Source organism: Zootermopsis nevadensis, unplaced genomic scaffold, assembly GCF_977971745.1.
Source record: "Zootermopsis nevadensis isolate Lab colony 2312 unplaced genomic scaffold, Znev_1.0 Znev_ptg000061l, whole genome shotgun sequence".
NCBI lineage: Eukaryota > Metazoa > Arthropoda > Insecta > Blattodea > Termopsidae > Zootermopsis > Zootermopsis nevadensis.
In genome coordinates this window covers 13,244,436-13,263,748 of record NW_028259192.1, presented here as the reverse complement: position 1 = coordinate 13,263,748, position 19,313 = coordinate 13,244,436, and the positions used below count along the sequence as shown (strand labels likewise).

The following is a 19,313-nucleotide window of genomic DNA, read 5'->3' as shown; positions in this document are numbered from 1 at the left end:
TCTTCATTGAATATTTTACACGAACTGAATACTAGAATTATTTTACATCATCAAGACATTTAAACTTCAGCAGAAAAAGAAACAAATAAACAGTAGATTCCGTTACGTAGTAGATTTGTACCGAAGTCCATGTAACGAACAAGAAATAGAATAATCAATGAAGCTTAAAATATCTATAATTTATGTATCGTTTTATATTTATCTATGGTAGGTCCTTAATAAGAGACTTGTGGAGATTACATTTCATTTCTGTGTAAAGTAAGCTTTGCATCTGGACGATTCAGACTAAAATTGAATGTCATAAACGCCTTTTATTACAGACCCCTCCCTATCTGACTGGCGTCGTACGTAGGTCTCATACCGGGCAGTCCAGTGTTGGTGCTGTGCATGTCTCAGGCTAGGCCCAAAAGACAGATTTACCCTCCTTCTTCGCCCCGTTTTGTCCGATGACAAAAGCAGAATCTAGCTTTCGAAACTTTATTTTATAATTTAGAAGATGGACATACACCATAACAGAATTTTAAGGAAAGTCCTCCGGCTTGTAGGTTTGGTTAGAGACTGAGAACTTCTCACGACAGAAAAGGAAGTTACCCTATGTAAATATCTGCTTAGACAAATTATTTGGCAACGGAAAAGGAACACAAGGTTTTAAACCTGGAACGTCGGTGCAGGTTCAGTAAAACAGGAAACAAAATAATTGTTACACTGGAGTCACCTGGCTCAGAATGAGGACAGGCGAGGGGCTTTTGTAAACACGGTGACAAACCTTCGATTTCTAAGAAAGGCTAGTAATTCATTTACCAGATGAGCGACTATTAGTTTTACAAGAACGATACTGTTCCATGGAGTTAGTAATCACCATTGTAGTAACCTATACATTATATCCTGTCAGGTAGATCAGGAAATAATAAACTTCAGATGAGAGAAAACGTGCTTTGCTGTTCACTACTTCGTAATCCTGTTCCCTACTACGATCCCCGACCCTGAAACAGATAATTCTGAAGATATATGTTTTCTGGGTTGTTGCGCCGTGTAGTATGGTAGATGTTTACACGGCGCAACAACCCAGAAGACAAAAATCTTCATACTCACCGCTGCGAAAACCTCAAATCATACATAGATAATTCTGTGTCTTTCCAGAATTCTATTCAGTTCTTTCAGGTGATACTGGTTAGCCCCTTCATACCACTTTTAACCACAAGTTTTCAGTTCACTGTCCACAGTCACCTTGAAGTATTAATACACAAACATATCTCGAAGAAAGTAGAAAACCCTAAGAAGTAAATAACCATATACAGCGTGTTTCAAAAAAGTAGCTTTACAACTTGATAGGAGAAACATATAATTTCAGAACATAGAAATGTATTCAAACACTTCAAGTTTTATGTCCATCGGATTTTTATGGTTCAATGCGACTTCCATTTGTTATGCGGTAGACGTCCCATCTGTAGTCAATATCTTGCCACACGCGGTGTAGCATCTCCGGTGTCACTTCAGCAACTGCGGCGGTAATTCGAGTTCGGAGTTCGGCCACATTTGCAGGTAAGGGTAGCACGTACACTCGATCTTTAACAAATCCCCACAAGAGAAAATCTAAAGGTGTTAGATCCGTGGAACGAGGTGGCCATGCTATTGGTGCGGCCCAACCAATCCACCGACCTGGGAAACGGTTGTTGAGGTACTCGCGCACTTCTCCGAGGTAATGACGGGATGCACCATCTTGCTGGAAGTGAATGCGTCCTTCCTGGTCGTCTCCGTCAAGTTGAGGAATGAGGAACTGTTGGAGCATGTCTAGATACACAATGCCGGTAATGGTCTTCTCCATGAAAAAGAAGAGGCCGTACACTTTATCTTTGCTGAGGGCGCAAGACAAATTAACTTTTGGACTCTCACGAACATGTTCCAGGAAGGCACGTGGATTTTCACTACCCCAAATCCTGCAGTTGAGGGTGTTGACCTTACCAGTGACATGGAACGTGCTTTTGTCACTGAAAAGTACTGAGTCCAGAAATCCTTCGTCTTCTTCAACCCGCCGCAACATTTTCGTACAAAATTCCTTACGAGCCAGTATACCACCATCTGAAATAGCTTGCACCATGGATAATCTGCACGCTCTTAAGTGTAAACGTCTTCGTAACACTCGCCACAGAGTCACATGTGGAATCCCACTTTCCCGAGATGCACGTCTCGTTGACTTGCGTGGACTTCGAGCGAAGCTCTCCCTAATCTCTTCCACGGCATCTTCAGAAACACTGTTTTCGGTACTACAGTTTATGTGCATGAAACTTGATGTATTTGGCTAAATTTGTGCATTTAAAAATATTTCGGACGTCCTTTAAATAAATTTATATTCTCCTGCAAAGTTGTAAAGCTACTTTTGAAACACGGTGTATAAAAGAGGTTGGAATTACACAATCCAAGATAATGCATGCTTATGGAAATTGGACTGACAGTCTTCACTTACAGATATATTTTTTCACACATAACAGAACCAGGTCATCCGATAGCAGGGTAGAGACCTTAAGTGACGGATGTAGGCCTTAAGAAGCAGTTAGTATTAAATTTGTTCTTGATTTACCCGCGCCGACTGAGGATGCACGTGATGATACAGAGGATAGCTTTATCATGAAACAAAACGCATTGAGTTCCCTAAACAACATGTGAAAGTTATGTTGAAAGACTTCACTGTTGCAGTTTAATGAGAGTATAGACATCATTAATATTATCATTAATAATAATGGATAGACGTGCAGTAAACAAACAGTTAAAATAAATACTTTATACAAATACTGATAATGTTCATACACTGGGCGGAAACCAACATAAAGACTACAAAACGAACATAAGCCATTAGAAAGCAATAATAAATCTGGCGTATACGTTCACGCCTTGTACGAGAATATGTGATAAAATCGTAACATATTAACAGATAATAAATCATTTGAAAATGTACTGACAGTCTGAATAGCTGCGAACAGATGAAATTAAGAACAAATTATATTCGGCATATAATGTTTATTCTTCGGTTCAGATTGCCACTCCTTGTCTAAAAACTTAAAACCTGCGCATTAAACAGGCTGTTATTTTAAATGGTTATGGAATCTGGTCTTTCGCTCTCTCACAGAAGGGCGAGTTCAGTCAAGTGACCCCTTGAAAATTGTTGTCTCCTGGGGCGCCGTGCAGTCTGGTAGACAATGGCCGACCTTTCAGAGATGCCTATTGCCTCCATCGTGCGTTGGTCAATTTCTAACAGACAGCACAGAGCAACGTCCCAGGAGATCACCAAGCGGTCCTTTCCTCGAAAGGAGTTACTGGCGCCCGTTCTGTGACATAATACAGATGCATCATGACAGTTCTTCTTCCAAGAATTGCGAAACTGTATCAGGAAAAGAAGTCTGTGTACTCCCCTTGCAATGTAGGTTAAACGTGATATTCGCGGAATAATAAACAAGCTTCATAAAAATGTGTATGTTTTATCTCTTGTCAACAAGCTGTGAACGCAGCAAGAAAAGCTGTCAGTAAGGCAGTTTTCATGCAAATAGATTCCTAGCAACAAAACTGTCTTTAGAAGCTGACAGTCGGTTTGTTTAGCTGAAAAATTCCACCCATTCACCTTTTCTTACGTAGTTCGAAATAATCTGTCCAAATAATAGCGTCTTGCGACGAGAGGTTCATAGCCCAACCCCAAGCTGCAGAGTCGCCCTTACTCAGCTGCAGAAAATTGTTAAGTTTAGTACGCACCTCCTCTTGATGTGCCATGCTGTGGCGACAAACGAACCACGTAATGTTTTCTGTGCCTCTGTTTAGTACAGATACAAATATTCTGATGCGAAATTAATAAAGACTATAGAAATTACACTCTGTACAGTCATCAATTTTTTTAATTATATTTCGTTAGATAAATATCAGATTGAACATACTTCAAATACAAATTATAAATGTAAACGTGGTCTATTTCATAGGCAGTGACCTACAAACTCCGAACTTTGATTAAACCCACAGCTTTATCACCGACAGTCCGATACTGGGCCGTGCCCTGAGAAATCTGAACCAAGTACACCACTCACACCTTCACGTTCATAAGATCCATCGTATTTACCCAATATTTACGCATAAGTCTCCCAAATTTTCCGACTAAAATTTTGTATACCTTTATTTGCATATGCCCCGCCACGTTATCCTCCTTGATTTGATCATCCTATTATAAAATTTATCACCACCTCACACCTAAATGTCCATAAGATCCGTTGCAGGTACTGAATGACTGGGATTCCCCTTCTGCAGAAGCACGATTTCTTTCTCCGTGTCACTTGCTGCAAATGGTTCTGGGGTCCACCCAGTTTTGTACCCAACGAGCACCAGGGCCCGGAACATGAATCTGGCCACTCTCCACCATACAATGTGGAGTTAGGAACACGTTCGTTTTACGTTCTCTCACGCCACCATAGGCCTTCACTGGGTGGTGCTCGGGCACAGGGACAAATCTGCCTTTATCTTAAGTAGGGCACATCGTAGCCAGTTGAACAGCGTCTCGAGCCTGAAGAAACAGGTATATAACTTTGGCGTCGGCTGTGAAATTGTTTATTTGCCGTGTTGAAAGTTGGTAACATGGGGAGGAGACTCCATTCTAGATAAGAAATATAAGGCGTGAAAGTTAAGCAAAGTCCGTCCCACTGATACTAATATTTAAAATGGAGATATCTTGATGTAAGTAAGTAACATGGGTACGCAAGGAAAGCGACATGAACAACACACCAAATTGTCGCTGTTCCTAATCGACGTGAACATAAATCGATACTGTAAACTTTGAAGGACAGGACAGATAATTTGTTGCAAGAACAAACAGCTCGTAAATGGCGAACACAGGAATACCACGCGCATAAAAACGCGGATTTTCTGGGGGGTAACACGAACTGGTATCAAGAAAACGAAAGTTGTTCCCTCGAACATCATATGAATATCCCGTGATCATCGCCTTATCCATGAACCCAATAGCGTCAAATAAGATAGGAAAATGATCATGAACTGTATGCAAATATTTCAAATGAAGTTGTAGTGGCCTGTTTTAAGGTAATATCTCGGCTTTCCTCTGAAAATACTTCGGAAAGCATCAAAGAACCCCAAGACAGGCAGTAACGTTAAAAGTTGTCGAAAACAAGTCTAGAGCTTTACCATCGCAGATGGATAGAAAGGCAGGACATCGTCCAGCGTCAGTTACCTGCTTCTTACATTAAGCGCTTCTTAGTCAGCCAGGGGCGTCTTGAACTTTATCTTGACCTCGCCTTCAAGATAGCGGAAACAAGGGAGCAAAAAACTCTAGTAACCTAGTTTTGGCTCCGCTGCGACGATAAGTTGGCACGGCTGTTGTTTCAAAGCTGACAGCTGCCATACAAGTAATTCGTAATATTTTATCGGATGAAACAAACCCCGTTAAGTCTGAAAGGAAGAAGAGGCCACGCGGTAAACCTAGACGCAGTTAAAAGGACAATATTAAAATGGACCTAAAAGAAGTGTGATAGTGTAGAATGAATTCATCAGAGTCAGGATATGTGCCAGCGGCAGGTTCATGTACAGGCGGTTCCCATTCAGAATAATAATATCTCAGGAATGACTTCTTGGCAGCAACTTTATGTACCACTTACTTCAACATTCAGTAACTCCCAATTTTCGCAAAAGATTGTATTCATGCGTTTCGTATGATTCTCAGAGCAAATAGCTGTTATTTTATTAAACAGCATTGACAATTTGATATTTGTAATGGAGAAGTGACCTGAAGGTGGAGAACTAAAATTTCAGACGAGCTTCAGAATTCAGAGCGTTGCATATGACATTCTGACACTGACAAACTGTACCGTCTTAATTGTCGATATGGTTCCTTCATGTACGAAGAACCCTGTCCTTAAGTGGTGATTATTATCACTTTCATTTCCACAAAAAATGTAATAATCATCTGCTGGTTCAGCGCCACCCTTGTCTCATCTCTCCTTTACTCCCAACAAACGGTACATATTTTACTAATTCCCTAGGTAGTATCTTCAAAGAACCATAGAAATTCCTGGCGTTTAAAATTTCAAACAAGTCCATTTTCCGTTGTTTGGGATTTTTCCAAAAAATCGTCCAAATCCGAGGTTCTGTACCTTTTCGTAACATGCAGGTGCATCACGGTTGCCCCCTACCAGACCGCCCAACTGGAGGACCACCCCTTGTCATCTGTCCACGGCAGCTTATTAAATATATTCGCGGTTACCCTACACAGCCTGAGGTCTTCTGCAGGCACAACCTGAGGATATGCTACGCCATTATGACAATGGAACATAGTAGGACTACATACAAAAATTAGAGATGTCTATGAATTGTGTGTAACTACTTTGTGAGAGAGTGTAACAAAATTGCCTTGCCATGTAACCTTCATGCGTTTCTTCAGAAGCGAAACAGGCTGCGTTACACAGCGTTATATGCAGTCACTTTCCCCTGTTACTCATTTCCGTAAAGGTAAAAGCAAGATTGCCTCCTCCTCCTTTCCCCCCCCCCCCCCCCCGACCCGGCCATCATCAACTGGTAGGCTATTGCATGGACTGAACTTTCGCCAACTGAATTATTACAGTTACCAATATGCTTGAGGTCAAGCTACAGATTTCTGGGTCACACACAACTTTATTAATAAAAGTGGTCTTCAACTTGACAATGGCATTAAGAGTAGCTGAAAAATAGCGGACAGCCACATAGCTGCTTTCTTAACCGTTACAAAGGTAACTTTCTCCCGTGGGATCTACAGTGTTCAAACATTAAATCATTTCCTGGGTAAACGAAAACTGCACATGTGTACAGCGAAAACTTTCACCAACATTAACAATGTATGGACGGTCCGTGGAGCAGAACAAGGCCCGCGCTAACTGCTAACAGGCAATTTTTCTCGGCATGAGCAACTACGAGTATTCTGTGAGGCTGCTTCAAATAGTAACAGAATATAAAATGAGCAAAGCGGTATTTTAAGGTCAGTGAAGGCTTTTAAAATTCTTTAAATGTCAATAACGTGCTCGAATATTTTTATTTCCTTTCAAAGTTTAGTTATAAATTAAATATTTAAAACTAATAACAAAACAGATTATTTGGAAAACTGTTAAATTCATATTTTTGATAGAGGAGATTAAAAATGCATAATCCCTAAAACACAGTAGTCTGAAAATATGACGAGAAGATGCCACTTCGGAAATACAGGAGTTTACGTGAGTACAATATTAAAAAAGGTTTTTAAATTACAGGATGCGATGGTGTCGACGAAGTTTAAATGTATCAGGATATGGTACTGTGGCGCACTGTTTAAAGAAAAGTGTGGTCAAAATGTGAACTTGACTCAGCTGGCTTAGGACAGCCAACTTTTCTAAACACGATACTAGACCTTAGTGTTCTATAGAAGCATTGAATAATTTCATCTACTGAATAAATCATTCTTGAGTGCTTGAAGAAGCCCTTGTGACAAGTATAATAGTTGGATTGATACTGGATATTTTGAGATGTAAAGCAATATTGTTCAGAACGGTAGCCATCGGTCAAGTGTTACTTCATAGCAAAGTTTCCTGGTACACGTCTAAGTAAAACGACCTCGGGAACGAACTGTGTACAACTAAGTGTGTGTCCCACATACACAGTTTGTTTTTTTGCATATACGAGTATTTATATCTTGCAGCAAACTGCCGCCTTCATCCAAACTGACGAGATTAGCTGAACAGAAGGTATATATTTCATTATGGCACGGTTCCAAGAATATTTCTGATTCCAGTAAGTTTGCACTAAAAAATTCAGTAACACGGAAATGCAAGAAAGGACGCGCAGTGGAAATGATAAGGGGAAATGGTATAAGTGTTTTGAGACGTGCAACGTCCTTCATTTCGTTGCGCGGCCAATAGTAAGCTTTCACTACACATTACTTCATATCTTTGATGCCACAAGCTGGTATCTATGCTCAGAGTTTGAATATGAAAGACAATGTTACATGCTGCAGCCTACTAAATTTTATTAGCTGTGAATTATTGCACACGCTACTCATCTGAATCACGCAGCAGCTGAAAAAGTGAAAATATGGCAAACTGCTCATCTTCAATCGTAGCTGACGCATTAAACAAAGCGCAATGTACACGTCGCGACGGAAAATGTTAAAGGGATTACTTCTTTAATCGCAGACAATTCTTCACTGACCAACTGCTTACAAAATGTAGCCCACAAATTTATTTATTTCCACCAAATATCATTTATCTTATTAAATAAAGGAGGATAAAATGAACGGGACATGTACTGCACATTGAAGAGACAAGAAATATATAAAAAAAATTACTTTGTGAAATATAAAATTAGGAGACCACTTGGAGGACCTAGGAAAAAATAAAATTAAAATTCATCTTAACAGACGTCGTGATTTTATTCATGTGCCTCATGATAGGATTCAACGATGGATTCTTGTAAACACTGTAATTAAAATTTTGGATCCGTAAGAGGTGGGGAATTTCTTTACCACAAGAGTGACTAGGCCCATAAAATTTCCAAGAAGGAATTTTGCTCCATATACTTTGTTTAAATAACTGATTGATACAGAGGGGTGGGAAATAGTTTTCTATTACTGCGTTCGTTGCGATTTCCGGTAGCGGGCTTTTGTGAACACGGTGATGAACCTTAGGGTTTCATGGATAAATTGAGTTTTTTTGATAAGCCGAGTATACAGTCAACTTATCAAAGAATTTTCCGCACCACAGAGTGAGTGATAGAATGTTCTTTGCGATTTCTCATACCTGACTTTTCTTTATGTTCAGATAGCTTATCGTAGTCACCAAAATATTATTACAAACGTATTGTACACACAACCTATATTTACTGCAAAGGCAAATTATTTTTACCGTGTATTATTTTCAGTATTCACTGCACTATCCAAAAGTTATTTTCCGAATTAACATGTGTGACACAATAGGGTCTATGTACCTCACTTTATACAATATATCAAACCTCTGTTGACCTATAATAAGCCGTGACAACAATTTAAATTTGGGATTTGTATGAATTAAGTGTTATAATGCGTCAATACGGGTAAAAGTTGAATTCAAATTACAATTACAATCCCCCACTAGCGTCAAATTTAAGTAGGTACAAAGATAAATTTCGCATGTAAATATAGACACGTTCTTCTCATTCCGTAAATAAGGTAAGTAAAATGCACATGAACAACATATAAAGGCTGCAAATATATATATATATATATATATAAACACAGAGGCCTTGCCTACATACTGTGTTCATGGAATGTCCATTAACAATTGCCGTTTATTGCATGTGTAAGCTCTGACCTCGAATCTTTTCAAAGAGCCACCTACTCACGAAATGAAAAATACCCTGAACCAAAAAATTCCTTCAAGCGTGGGACATCACAATATATTTGAACTAGTAAACAGCCTCTCAAGGATGATGGGGAAATCTAACGTAGTAAACACACATTCATAAATATTATCTCATTATCCTTAATAGCATTATCATGGCAACGGTTATAACAAAACACGTATTTATAAAGAGCAAATGGTCGCAAACCAACATTTTATTTATTTATTTATTTTTAGTGTTCTGTCTGACGACAGATCCATATGAACAGGATCCTTCCATCCTTTTCTCGGACTGGGACCTGTTCATATACGTTCTTGGTAGATGATCCAAAAGTGGTTTGCCTTTGCCTTCTTCTGTGTGTGAATGGAGTAATTGTTTGGATGCCACGGAGAAACCGGGGAAGCCCCCGGAGGAAAACTCCAACACAAGTTATAAATTCGGGCACCGCCGGGAATCGAACCCGAGACCCCAGGATTACAAGGCCAGCGTTCTAACCGCTAGACCACCGTGGCGTTTGCTTATTATATAGATAATTAATTATACGATAAACGTGTTACTATTTTCTTTTCGTTTCCTAAAACTAATCGATCGTTATTATCGGTTTGGGCAAAAATATAGCTTGAAAATACTAAAAATAAAGTTGGATTGGATGTTCTCACTGCGGTAACTAGGAAGATGGCTGTCTTCTGGGTTTACCAACGTTTCAGAGGAACTTGCTGCCTCAATCATTAGACTACACGGCGCTACAACCCAGAGGACAGCGATCTTCCTAAAAAAAATGTTTTTTTTAAAACTCTGAACAGAAGCCAACTTTCTAAAATATTCAGCGTACCTCTGGAAAAGAAGATGTGGGGAGATTATTAGATTTGGGGAATGCTTGCTATTATTTAGTTAAAAAGCATTTGCTTTCCCGTCTTCCGTCTAAATATCTGAGCCTAAAACTACACAAAACTGTAATTTTGTACTTTCTTTTACTCCAATGTAAGACCACACTCTGAGGGTGTTTGAGAATATGGCGGCGAGGGAAATATTTCGACCTAGGAGAGAAGAAGTACCAGGAGGATGAATTTTCCATAATCTGCTCTCTGGGATCTTCTTTCGTCTCACGCGCAATGGGTAGTAGCGCAGTCATCATTGCGAAACTCTTGTTCTTAATTCGCGCGCGTCAGACTGGCGGAAATGTCTCGCACAAGAACTGGGGAACGGAGAATTCCCCACTACTGACCTCAATTACTAACCCCGCCCCGCTTCGCCCCTCCATCTTCACCATCTCACTCTCAGTTGTGTATGCAGTTATTAATCTGGGCGATAGTTCCACTGTCACTCTCAGCACCAGCGATCTGTGCCAACGTAATGTTCGGGATGTTCTACCGTCATCAGTCTCCAAATAAGGAGAATGTATCAAGGTTCCTGCCGATGGTGGGACGCATTGTCTTAAATGCTCTTCTGGACGTTGTCCATCGTCTAAAATTATTAAAACAACAACGTTTCAGCCGTTGATTCTGCGTCCGCCATCAAGTGAAAAGTTACAACAAAAAAACTAATGTGTTTGGCCCCTCGGCTGAACTAATCTCATACCTGGGCCAGGTGTGTCTCCATTTTCCTGTGATTTCTACGGAAACAATTTAAACTAGTAAATATACTTTGAACGAAACGTCGAGTTAGTAAAAGCTATACCATATAGTTCATATAATTATCATTGGGATACGAACAGTTAATTTTTATTGTGGAATCTCAGGGCGGTTTTCAGGATATAAAGAATTCTTTCCTGTAGGAGAGCAATATGGATCAGAGATAGCTGAAAAAAGGAATTTGAGTCATCAACGAAACAGAAGCTTGTGGCCTATTCCTACGATTCTGGGCCAACATTGTAACCGTAAAAATAGCAGCATCATAATCAATTCGATGTTAATAAACTCGATTTCTCTTTTGTTATGAAGGCTTAGGCACGATGATGTGATGGATCTCAGGGTTTCATTTAAGTACCTGTTACGCCTTCGAGCCTTGAAAGGTACACAATTATTCATACACAAAACATAAAACATAATCATGTAAATGATTCCATTTGCAAAGAACAGGTCTTCACTGATTAATTCCGGCTATTGTCTGTCGTGGTCGTGTGGGAACTCTGTCACTCTCGAGAAAGAGAAAGTGATAGAGCCCAGAGGTTGACTATGGAGGCTTGCTGAATTGTAGCTTCGATGTCTGCGACGCCTGTTGGCCAAAAATATAATGAGAACGAAATAAAGTGCTGTCTGTACGTAATCTTTGACTTGCACTGCAAAAAAAAAAGTTCAAATATAACTAACACCCCTCCAACCAAGCACTGTGCACTTCAGTGTCAATATTTATATTTGTTTATGGAGTCGAATTCTGGTACAGTACCATAAAGTGGACCACGATCTCTTACCCCCAATATTTTCCCATTCACTGTACATAATAATAATTATTATTATTTCAAAATCCAATTCAATATAGAATAACCTTTGCAGGCAAAACACATTCGAACTTGTCAAAAACTTTACTTTGTATGTTATTTTATTTTGTACAAGTAAATATTCATACAGAATGAAGATGCATTTACGTTCATTCGACGAGTAGTGTCTAATCGACAGCCTCTGCATAGCTTACGCAACCATCTCTTTGTTCGAGCCAACCAAGATTAGACAGAGTGAAGTGGAAGGTTTAGCTTCGGTTTGGAAGTCAAGGACCGTTTTCTAGGCCACGCAGAAACTAACCACTGCCGAGCAAGTTACAACATTACTAAACCTTACACTGATACAAACTGCCATACCAATATCTGCTTAAAACAGACTCGAATGACAATGTCTTGACACACTCAGGAACATGTTTCCTGAAGACTGAGGCTTCATTACCGACAAATACCGCCAATCAAGAGTAAAAATTTTATAGTACAAGTTCCCAGATGTAGTGGAATGCTCTGAAAGTGTTCACCAAGGCATCGCAACTAAGCAATTAGCTAAGTAACTGCCTACATAACTGGTCAAATTCAACAACGGACAATTACTACGAATAACAATGAATTATCTACTGTTATGGAATTCGGAAAATTGTCGATGTTCACAGAATCCTGACATTGGGCAGCTACTCCAGCCATTTCAGTCTAGTTCACACCTTTGCATTCAAAATAAATGTTAATATTATCGTCTACGCCCAAACCTCCGAGTCGCCTTCAGACTAAAACGCTGAACAAATCCACACATGTCCCGCACATTGAATCTTTCTTTTAAACGTACAATTTTCTACATTATCCCGTTAGGACTACCTCCTTTTGAGTCTAAATATTCTCCTAAGCCCTTTGCTCTCAAACGACGTCAACTGCATTTTTCTGTTAGGGCAAATTACTAAGTTACACAACCTGATAAAACAACATACATTAAGAGTTTTAGTTATTTGATTTATTACAGCTTAACAGAAGATAGAATAAAACATTCTTAATAGAATCTGCATTCGAATACGCATTTTTATACGTCCAGTGATCTACGTTTCTTACATAATTCTGAACAGACACAAATATGCTACTTAAACGGAAAGGGAAGACGACAAATTTTGCTTCAGAATCGCTGGTTTTGTCTGCCAAAATTAAACTGGCGAAATGAAGTCGCCGAGAGTCTGATTTCTGGAATCTCTTGAATATTAGCGTCTATTAATCTGCTTCGTAGTTGCAAGAGCAGTAAGAACCAGATGCCTACACATAGACCTTCTTATAAGCTACGTATTAATAAAACACAATTATGCTCCATATGTATTAATAAACAAATTTTACAAATAAGTTGATTTTTAACCCTTGTAAATATAAAGACGTTATATCTTGTCCGATGTGTACAGTAGAAGATAACACTTATAAGTCTATATACCTGAAGATGGAGACGGAATCTTTCTTTGAAACGCCGGTATCTGCTTACCCTCTTTAAGTTCATACGTCACAAGCAGAACATTGATGTGAGAACCTCAAATGTCACTAAAGACAATCATCGCTTTACGAAATTTCGCTCTCGTCCAGTCAGTCAGTGAGACAAGAGGAAATTTGAGTCACTTCATCTTACGCTCCTGTTTGGTGTGCAACTTAATGAAAACTGTTGTATTTTTACAGCGTATGTAATCATCTGATATTTCCGTTGCTTATTTCAGCCAGTAAAGTTGTTGATTTTTAATTTTCTTTTGGCTGTTTCTCAGTCGTTCAGGAACGTAACCTCCGATTATAACATTGTGCTTACGGAAATAAACGACCGGCTTTAAGTTCTCCACAAACGAAACTATTCGTAAGAGCGCGGACTGCCTGCATATGCAATGAGCTCATTGGTTGCCGTTGCTTGTTTGACCACTGGTCCTGACTTGGAATGGCTTTCCAAACCTGTGTTCGTTATGAGCGGACTGGAGCCATCATGGCTGCATCTCTGTCGTATATACGGCAAGGATGTGCATATCGCCGTATTTCGGTGTCTGTGTAAGATTCCTATGTCGCCATGATTCTGATGTGTGGCTGTGAACCAGTTTACTCCACAGATGAAGCTAGTAATTGTTTCTTCCTACGGCCAATTGCAACCACTGTACTAGACAGAATCAGGATACAGCAAGACACATCTAAAACGTCTGTAGCAAGACATAGACTGCATGTGGTGGTAAGAGACGGCATATGCATGCATTAATGTTGAAATATAGTCCTGGGTACAGCAAGCCACTATTTTGCCTATTAAAAGAAACAAAGTTTGAATTCTTCTACAGTATGAACTGTAGTGAAAATTATAAACGTCATCTTCTAACGATTGACCTACAGGAGAGAAATTTGACAACAGTGAGCAGAAAATTTTAATTTCTAAACAGGTCGGCTGATCACACGAAAAGATTTCATTGCATATCCAGACAGTGCTTCCCACTTAATTTCAGAAACCAGTCTCCACCTTTCAAAACTTAAAATGTTTGGGTGGGTGAGCGATGTATACTGAACAGGAACGCAAAATTTTGCTATAAACTGCATGTGAACTTCTAGCTCTGCTACCCGCAAAAGCATCTTTCCCACCTCTTCTTATTCATTTTACTCAATGGCCCTATTGGTCGACCCCAGGTCCAGGCAGGGGCGGTAATTTCTCTCCTACGCAGCTGGTACGGGAGGGGGGGGGGGCAACCACAGCATGAGGCCGATTACTCATTTCCATTTAATGCAGAGATCTATTATTAACTCTATACCGTCTGCACGTCTTCAAGACTTTGCCTTTTGGTCCAGTGACCAGATTTACACTTAACAATTGTTATTAAAAATGTAGTTCAGTTCATACAGGTTACCAGGTTTGAAACTATAGTATGATACTTTTAGAATTATGACAGAAATTAGTTCTGTTGCGTGTCGACCAATACGTGCGAGATTGGTAGTAGTGCTGGCAGGCAAAGTCAAGATCCGACAGCAGAGCACGCCAGCAAGCTACTACTGACCTACTTGTACACAGTGCTAGTAGGGACAGTACAATAAGTGACTGACCGACCAGCCGGCAGGCAAGCACAAGAAAGATGGCGTTGCACAACGTTGCATAACACAACTTCGTTCCAGAATACTTTCCTCGTTTCCTGCAGTACAAGAAGAGCATTGAGGAAGCATCCCCCCCCCCCCCCAAATGGCGGGAGAACGCTCTATTTTTGATTCAACCTCTCGTTTCAGCTTCCTGTAGTGAAAATCGGTGTTCCAAAACAGTCTCGTTCCATTGCCTTCTTGACAAAGACTAGGGAAATGATGGTTTTTAGCGAATCCCCGAAAAGAAATTCTATGGCACGAAATGAAAAGTGTCTGAAACAGTGCAGACGTGGTGACGAACATTCAAAGTTATTGAGCCTGTTATGCTGCGTATCGCTTAGAAACTCCGGACTCTTCAGCAATGAATGAACGCTTGCAACTTGCAGGAATCCAGTTTAATTCAAGAAATCAGTAGTGGTTTTCTGCTCACATAGGAAATAATCTACACGAAGCAAAACTTAAATGATTCAGCTAGTAGGCCAAAATTTTGTTGTTTTTATTTCCGCATGACAACTTAATTGTTCGTTTACTTAAACTATTTCAAGAACATTGGTTATAAAATATTGGGTGAAAGTACGATTGTGAATGAGAAGGCATAAAGCATGCAGAAGGAAATAGTCACCACTTACGTTAAGACCTACGGGAATTTCCCATCTTTCCCGTGAAGGACAGAAAACGACTAAAACGCTGTTGTGTTACCTGGTCATAGGAACAATATACGAACCCAGGACCTTCCGAATACTAATCAATCTTGGTTCCCCCACAAGATCAACTTCTACACATTTACATTTTGGCGGGAATATTAAAATAGTTCAGTAGAACAATAGAATATGTATGGATAGCAAAGCTCCGGGCTATTTATTGCGTCCAACAGTCTTACGGTTGAGTATTAAACTATTGGTGGAATATGTTTAACTCTGAACACAGAGGTAGCATGCTCCTCTGAAACGTTGTGTACAACCAGAAAAATATTCGGCGCAAAAAAAACAAACAAGAAAACCTTATTCTAAATTCACATCATCGTGGGAACAAAATACTACAATAAAGCAAGCACCTTATCACTGAAATAGACAAGGGCCGCATTTGTTCCCCTTCATGGATCTTTAACGTTTAATGTTGTTCATGATAATGATTTACAAATTATTAAATTAAACATATGAGTTGGTGCGGTAACGAAATATAAAATGAAATGGCTAGGACTGGCAAATTCGAAAGTATGAAAGAGAAATTACACGTCTTAATAAACTCTGAAAGCATTTTTAAATAAACACGGTGTTAGGGGTAAAATTCTTATTTCTTCACATCGCTTTCATATATTATCAGCCGCTTTCAAAACTCCACAACTCTGTTTCTGAGGGTAAATTGACCTAAACGTGATCTGTTTTCACCTTGTTCGATACTGGACCAATGCAGCTGAAACACGAGAGAACATTCCTTCCGCGTATATATATTCTGACAAATTAATATTACTAGTAAGCACGAGATTAACATATAAGCTGAAATGAAACAACCGTATTTTTCGCTCAAACCGAAGTAACTAAAATTTTCAAGAACGTCCTTCAAAAGCTGGTCTCTAGTCACAACAGCATAGCGCGCTAAAACAGCGGATGATGGAGGCTACAATCGGATACCGACAATGGGTGGTCCTCAAGCTTCGAGGATGGGCAGATAATTTAATAACCCTCGTGTAAAATGATGCTAGTCTGTTATTGCAGATTATATTGATGATAATTTATTGGACGAAAAAATAAAATCCCATAAAGAAGTTCTTTTTGACCCCACGAAAGAAGATAGTTTTTAATAAACGCAGAGGCCACTGAACACGTGTGCATGCATTGTCACCAGAATTTAGGACAAAATCAAAATATTACGAATCCTTTGAAAGATACGTTTAAAATATTAGGGATATATAGAAAATTACATTCACAAAACAGTTAAGATCGAATTAAATTAAACTCAGGAACGTTTGCTTCCAGCCTCCTGCATAACAGTTTTAGAGCTTAAGATGTACTCGTGCAAAACTACCAGTTGTTACATACAGGTGTGAAACTTCGTCGCCCTGTGGGGAAAACATGGAGTGAGGGTGTTTGAGAACAAAGCACCGAGGACCTGCGAAAGAGAAAGTAACGAACGGTAAGATGAAGAAAATTACGTAATAAAGAATTTCGTAATTTGTATTCGTCACCAAGTAGGCCTACTATCAGGATCTAGCTCGACACTAGGCGAGAAATGCATACAAAATTTTAGTCTGAAAACCTGAAAGGACGAGATTAATTGGGAGACCTATACATAGACTACATGAGTGTGTGATATAAATATGATCCAAGAGGTCCACGTTTCTGATCAGTGGCGGCTCTTTAAATATGGTGACGAACCTTTGGGCTCCAAGAAAAACGGCGTATTTTTTCACCAGCTGCGCGACTATCAGCATTTCAAGGACCTTGCTCTTAGACTGGGTCGTTCAATAGCGACTCACAACACATGAAGTAGTATATACACATTAGAACTTGCATAAACAAGTTTATAATTCATGTATATTAAAAAAACTTAACACACTACCACGTCATAAGAGAGCTGCTACTCACATAGAGCAGGGTTACCTTTAAAAGTGTACAGTTACTCCACTGAAGATGTTCATTGCTGTCAGAGAATCCGAACGTTTATCATACATTATCATGTTCACATGGCCTCGCTTCTGGACCATACGTATTTGTATCTTTGTGGTTTATTTGTCGATGCTGTCATTATTAAACTTTATAGTCGAAGTTTAATAATGCGATGATTAATGAATAATAAATTCAAAAGGATGTGGAAGGAAGCGGCCGTGGACTATTAAAGGTGATACACCAGTATTTGTCTGTTGGGAACGAAGAAAACCACGAGAAATTTCAGTTAGGAAAACCGGTCTCCGGGCCGAGATTTTAATTCAAGACGTCCCAAGTGGTGCTAACAATTCGGCTTCGACGTTCTTTATTGGAACCCACCCAGAGCCAGAGTAATCCATTTTACAACCTATTTCCTTAAAATCTATCTAAATAATATTCTTCAAAGTCGTTTCTTCACTCCAGATTTTCTGACAAAATGCTACAGGTATTCGCGTCCCATTTCCACACGCGTGCTATACCACAAGGCCCACCGATCTCACTCCACTAAATTTGATCCTCTCAGTAACATTTAGCGAGGTGTACAAATTATGAAACCTCTTGTTATATACATTTCTGTACCCTACCGTAATTTCCTCTTTCTTAGGTCCAAATATTCTTTCCAGCTCTTTGTTCTCAAACTCCCTCGTGCTTGTAACAAAATGTATACCACCTCTGATGTAGTACCTCACGGGCAATGTTCCCCTGATAAATATAAAATGTAAATCCATGCAACACGCTTCAATGAGCAACTAACAACAGAGAGAGAGAGAAATAAGTTTTCAGGCTACAAGCCGAACATTGCAATGCATTCACCCCGCTTTTAAACAAGCCCACCACTGTCCGCTTTTGAGGACACTGATGTGCCTTTATGTTGCGGTTGAGGGGAGGGTCCTGTAAACAAAACATTCACAAAAATCGATAGGCCAATGACCTCTTGAGGGGATTCAAGCCGCCGCCGCCCCTCCCCCCGGCAACGTCACAGATTCGTATCTTTCAGAAACGTATTCTGCACGGTGTTGGGAGCAATTTGTTATTAGTTACACCCAACTCTGCTACTTTTTCTTCCGACAACAAAAGCGTACAGAAATCGATAGGGCAATGACTTCGCAATTCATCTCCCGCCTCTTCAGCCCTGCGGCACGACCTAGGGTTCCATTACCATCACTGCCTGATCATTTGCTCTAGTACACTCCTAAAATTTTAGTCAAAAGGTTAGTTTCATGGAGCAGATTCCTTCTACAGATAATAATAACTCAGCTACTGAAAAAGTTCCATCTTTTTTATACCCAAAGCGTTTTTCCTTTCCATATTCGCAACAGTCCGACAATGGCCCCATCTTGATCCACAAGAATCAACTTCTCAATTTTACTCTATAGCCTGTTTCCGAAAGATCTAGCTTATATTATCTTACTGTGACCGCCTAGGTATCTCTTCATGTATCCCTACGGAAACACGTATGGATTTCGCTTTCCCTTTCACTACTACAAGTCCCACCAATCTCATTCTCTTTATTTACTATAATAATTTTTGGTGCAGAGTACAAATTATGAAGCTCCTCATTATGCAGTTTCCTCCAGCCTCTTGTTACCTCCTCCCTAAGGTAAGATAACCTCCTCAGCACTCTGTTCTCCAACACCTTCAAGTTATGTTCTACTCTTAGATGCTTATTAAGTTTAGTTATATTTCGAGAATCCCAGTTGCTTGTGATACAGCTTACTGACTTTCGTGTCTGCCTGAAAGTCAAAAGAATTGGGTTTAATTACAAGCAAAACATTTAG

General features: G+C 39.6%; 1 protein-coding gene and 1 long non-coding RNA gene across 5 annotated transcripts in view; both read right to left on the bottom strand.

Moving 5' to 3' along the window:
- The window catches only part of Hr4 (nuclear hormone receptor 4), a 206,375-nt gene that overhangs the window by 129,515 nt on the left and 57,547 nt on the right, over positions 1-19,313 (bottom strand). The gene's annotated exons all lie outside the window — the stretch shown is intronic.
- The window catches only part of LOC110831238 (uncharacterized), a 71,544-nt gene that overhangs the window by 6,888 nt on the left and 45,343 nt on the right, over positions 1-19,313 (bottom strand). Inside the window, exon 3 of one of the 2 annotated variants that reach the window (XR_015532501.1) lies at positions 10,220-10,827. The exons of the other annotated variant lie outside the window; for it this stretch is intronic. This is a non-coding gene — a long non-coding RNA (uncharacterized LOC110831238). Of the gene's footprint in view, positions 1-10,219; positions 10,828-19,313 lie in introns of those variants that run through there. 2 annotated transcript variants of the gene reach the window in all.